Genomic DNA, 6,000 nt, shown 5'->3' with positions numbered 1-6,000 from the left:
AAACTTCTCACAAATGATAGATCTTCGTTTCTGTTTTGTATCTCTACGGTTTACAGTAAATTATACAAGTAATTACAGTTTTTTTTTTAACTGGTTGTACGACTCTGCGTTATGAAAACTTACACTAGAGCTTCAGGATTGGACGGTGTATTTAATATAGTACAAGTTATTTTTATGTGATACGACGATTGTATGAATGAGGCTGAGGGCTGAATAATAATGTGGCCATGAGCTAGTTATCTGTCAAACTGACTGGTCTTGCTTGTATTCCGAATTAAATACGCGTTTGGGTGCTTTGACAAAAAAAAACTTAATTTCCTCTGATATGGTCATAGTCTCGGGAGCAGTTGTTCGATTTCTTAGAAATACTTAAAAGGACTGATATTTACTGGGTGGTAAATAAATTTAAAAAAAGCTAGTCGATTGCGAAAGTAGTGATTACTTATCTCATTGTTACAATCTCAATGATTGATACAGCTTTTCGTTATCGAGCCTATCGATGAGCGAATTGATTGCAATTGTCACATTATACCATTACGAGTAGCTTTCATTTTATTATTTAATCGACTCCGTCTGATACAAAACGCGGAATCCCACACCTTGCTCAGAATGAAGTTACACTGGATGCCAACGTGTCCATTTTGTTTATAAAAATTGTATGAAGCTTTACCTAAAAATAAAAATACATATCTACGATTTGGAACAATAATCCTATTTAAATTCGGCAGATATGTAGATATAGGTTCCTAAGCCAATTTAGCGAATATTCAGTAGAAGGTCGAGTTATATTACTACAATTACATTGAAGTTGATTCCGAATTAACTTAATTAGGACTTGCACGTAATCTTAAAAATATAATTAGTTGTTTGGGTTTCCATGAACAAGAATAGGTGTTAGTTTACCTATGTCATGTATTCTTTGCCTTTATCTAAAAAACATTTATATATAGGTATTCTAAATTCAAATTTTGTATGCCACAAAGTTCCTACACTTATAAATTTAAATTATTTCTTACAAAATGCACTGAACTGAAGGACGTATTATTGTATTTGAGTTGTAGAGGTCAGTTCAGAAAACGTGAAAAAACTGAAGGCAATGAACCTATTAATACAGGTCATTCGTCTGTGGTAATAAACTGTTTTTATTTTATTCATCCTGGAGAGGCAAACAACAAAGACCATACAGCCTAATTAGTTTTTTTTATTAATGCTTAATTCAATTATTATTTTTCTGCATTTGTAGTTTTTAGTTTTTACAAATATGTTTTATAATTCAAAGGTTCTTTCACATTATTATTTACTACTCGGTCCTCAAATAGTGAAAAAAGTTATAGAAAGTTCTGTGATTGTAGTTGGAAAAGGGGAAAGTTCGTGGAAATCGAAGATTTAAACCGTTAGAAGCAATAAGGGGGAAACATACTTGTAAAACGCTACGCGACGCCTTTTACTGATAGTGATACTCATTCCACCTACTTATAACAAATCGTATCTTCTACCATAAGGAGTATTTTCACATTGGCCGGCAATGATATGGCTACGGCGACTTTCAGCTATTGCCGTATCGTTGCCGTTTATTCATAATTGACTGGGCGGCTAGTTACTTAGGTACAATTTTCGTAGGGATTACTATATTTTTTTTTGGAAATATAGCCTATGTCACTCAGGAATAATGTAGCTTTCTACTGGTGAAAGAATCAAAATCCGTTCAGTAGTTCCAGAGCTTACTTCCTACAAACAAACATATAAACTTTACCTTTTTATAATATTAGTGTATAGAAAATAGGGATGAAGAATATTTTTCTTAGGTTCAAAGGGAAAACGAATCGCAAAAAAGTTCTCTTAGCGACGCACTTTTAGGCATATACACATTACACATGGAGGATTGGACCATTTGCCTAGAGCAAGTTGAACATATGCACAGAACGTTCGGTATTAGTAGCCTTAAAATAGTTCTTAGAAGTTTTTTAGCGTTCTGTTATAGTAAAACAAGGAACATGATCTCAATGATTGTAAGTGACTGAATTTATAATATTATTATTGTTGCGTCAGTGCGTTTTAGCCAATAGTGACAGAGGGGCGGCATCATAGGTGGCTGTCAAACTAGGACAGTTTCTCCCCTCGTTGACAAGAAATCAGATCTGGTTCGCTCTGCTATTATATAGGTACCTTCGCGTCCAACTCGCCCGATGCCCATATATTTAGTGGTGGCACATCTCTCTATCTTGATCGGAAACCAGACCATTGGACGCATTGTTGACAGCTCCTGTGACTTGTGATTTACTTGGTGTGTTTGCAGTTTAGATTCACTAGTTTTTGTCTCAGCAATACTAACTTTTTATACTGAATTGTACTGGGTGCCTAGTGGCGCCATCTAGTGACAAGAAGATGGCGCTGTTTCAATTCCATACAAAACGCAGTTAACTTTTACGCGATCGAATAGGTTAAAAATCTCCCACTAGGCACACTGTACGAGTAGCGTTCGCTTGTAGCGTAACAGCTCGGGTTCGAGCGTTACATCGGTATGTACCTACGTCAAGATGAGCTTTACATTGCGCACTTTTGTAGAGAGTAATGATACAACTTCGAACATTGCTGTAGTTAGTGCTACATAAGTCAATGTTCATTGTAATGCTCAACATTGAATCCCAAATTGTTCTATTACATGTAATGCTCCTGGTCACTACCCACCTTAAATATTGTAAATACCTTATGGTTTCAATGTAAGTTTGCGGTCAGAACATCCATGGTCCAATGCACCGTGCATAGCGCGTCGGTCTATGAAGACATGATTATTACCTTTTAGGTGGGTCACTCATCATGTACCTACCTACTCGTACATCGGTTCGAGTAGCGTAATTAAAACTTATAAGTATGTTTCCACCTTAAGCGAGATTTTTTTAATCGTTTGCGTGTTTTTTATATAATTTTCGTTGTAAGATAGGTATATGGTATCGTATTTGTTGCAATGTTGGTTTTAAGTGTATTTTGTACATATTAACGTAAGGACTAACGATTTAAATCTACGATAGGGATCACTTATCCATGCTTCTATGTTGATAAATAAATCTGATTGTAGTCCAATTTTGTGTTTCTTTTTTATCCTATCCCCTATGTAATAAGACAGCATCGAAAGCTTACCGTCTTCGAACAGTGCGTGTGGCCAGTGATGGCCTATAGTGCATATAGATCCGAGACATGGTCGCTAACTATGGGGTTCATAAGAAAGCTCAGAGCCACTTAGCGGGCGAAGCTTTGCTTGGAGTTTCTATAGGTACGTGAACAAATCAGAAATAAGGAGATCCGTAGGAGAACCGATGAACGAGACTAACCGACAGCTTGGCCGGGTTTGCTAAGCTGAAATAGCAATGGGCAGATGGCACATAGTTTCGAAAAACTGACAGACGTTGGGGTCCCAGCTCACTCTCAACGTGCTAGAACGGCGACCTTGCACCGGAAAGCGCGGCGTTGCAAAACAGCCAGTAGGCGGACTAACGATATCAAACGAGTCTCCGAAAGCCGCTAGATATATAAGTAGGTGGCGTGTATATTACGCGACAGGTCGAGATGGGGACGCCCCGCACACCCGCAAAGCCCCGAGTTAGCACAGGGCGTCCCCCTGCCTCATACTTATCCCGATTGCCATCTCGACCTGTCGCGTACTATAGATGACCCTACAAGATACCTATGTCCAGCTGTGGACGTCTATCGGTTGATGTTGATGTTGATTAATGAAAAATCTCGGCTTATCACTGACTCACTAAACTCAACACGGGTCTCTCTTTCCTCTCAGAATGGCCAGGATTAACATGTTAGCCAAGTGTGGGTTGACAGACTTCATCACCGAGAATATTCATAGATTAATTATTTATTAATAAATCACCCACTGTGCAACAAAATAAAATGTCATTTCAATAAAAATTATTTTATTTCAATATAAAAACACATTATCCAGAATGGCACATCTAAAATAACATACGAATTACATGGTCACAACTATAAACTATCTAAAGACTAATCAAGCTAATACTGTTCACATATAACTGGATTTGTGTTAAAGATGTATTTACAGATATACCTACAGTTTCACTGAGACGGCTCGTAAGAAAGGAACGGGTTGTAGGAGGCTAAAATATAACAAGTGTAAATTAAAAATTTATAACACCCCCGACAAGTGAAGGTTACAGTAACTAGAAAAGAGCTGATAACTTTCAAACGGCTGAACCGATTTTCTTGGGTTATAGCCAAGAACACTCTCGATCAAGCCACCTTTCAAAAAAAAAAACTAAATTGAAATCGGTTCATTATTTTAGGAGCTACGATGCCACAGATACACACGTCAAACTTATAACACCCCTCTTTTTGGGTCGGGGGTTAAAAATGAAGAGAAGCGCTCGCCACAGCACTTTTCATACACCCGTATAGTACGCTGTAGAGATTGCAATCGGGGTATGAGACGAGGGAACGCCCGCACACCCGCGCTATCCCACACCGGGTAAGCGCGGGGCGACCCACCCCGATTGCCGTCTCGACCTGTCGCGTAATATTCTTTGATTCTCATTTGAATATTAACCAATACATCTGGTGTAAGTTTGAAACTACACAATTTTACGGAAATCTAACAAACCACACATAACATAGTTATTTGTTTTAGAACGTGTCTCAAAATACCAAGCATTTTGATTGGCGAGATTTATACAAATGAAAACCAAAATACGTTTGTACGGAAAGCGCTAAAGAGCGTGCTAGGGTTAGTTCTCAATATCCCGCAACCCGCACGCTACCTCAAGAACCGTCTCAGGCAAGCGGTATACGTGTTGACTATAATTATAGAACACTGATGTTTGTGTGTGCAAAAAGTTTTCTATTTAGATCAACAAGTATTTTTTTCTAGTAAAAATAGCGAGCACTCGGGCAGGTGGGTCACCTGATGATAAGTGATTACCGCCGTCCATGAAGATATGAACATTTGCAGCAGCAGAGGAACCGCCGATGCGTTGCCGGCTTTTCAGGAATTTGTTGGTCCGCCCCTTGAATAACCCCATGTTGTAATCTAGTGGGAACACCGCCGATGGGAGTTTATTCCACATTTTGCATGTGCAAAATTTCAAGTTTTCAAAAAAATCTTTTTCAGCTCGCATGTTAAAGCACATTTATGTACTATCACTCAGGCTGTAAAAACGAATCTAATGACGTATCATTTATCAAAATCGGTTGAGGGGATGAGCAGTTACGAGCGGACACAGTAACGGACATATGTATATGCAGGTCAAACACATAACCCTCCTTTTTGGGGTTAGCCGCAGTCGGATAAAAACAAATTAAAACTGGAAAGCATACTTAATCTTAAAAGGATGCTTTTTGGCTGCAAGTAACTAACTTTATTTGTAACAATATAATATTTTAGTTATCTAAGGACTTTCAAATTAGTTGGTCCGTTAGATGTAATAACCCGGCATACAAATTGGCCATTTTAATTTTCGTGATTTGTAGCGGACGAAAATGTCTCTAAAAATAACATGTACCTAATTACAAAATATAATATAATCTTAGGTTGAAATCTATAATGCTCACTATGACTTTGCTTAGACTTAAGTTTCAGTTAAAACGAGACAGATTTATGCCAGCAGTATAAAGCCGTCTCGTTTTAAAAGTGTCTGAGCAATGTCAAGGTGCGCTCTATAGATTTCAGCCTACTTAACTTAAAAATATAAAACTGACTTACCTAAAAAAGTTTAAATGTGTTATGTAATGTAAATGGTTTTATTTTGTCTTGTATATCTAGAAAACTACTGAATCAATTTTAGTATAACCAACGCGGCTTTGGAACTGTGAAACCTCGTGGTTATTTGCGAGCCTATGGCATAATACAGTATATATCAAATCTTTGAAAAGAGCAACCGCCGAGTTTCTTGCTGGTTCTTCTCGGTAAGAAAGGCATTCCGGCAACCATTCTCTTGATGATTCAAAAGTAATTATAAAAGTCTAATTGAATAAAAATAT

The sequence above is a fragment of the Maniola jurtina genome, chromosome 19, assembly GCF_905333055.1.
Source record: "Maniola jurtina chromosome 19, ilManJurt1.1, whole genome shotgun sequence".
NCBI classification, from domain to species: Eukaryota; Metazoa; Arthropoda; class Insecta; order Lepidoptera; family Nymphalidae; genus Maniola; species Maniola jurtina.
Note: the sequence above shows the minus strand (reverse complement) of the source record.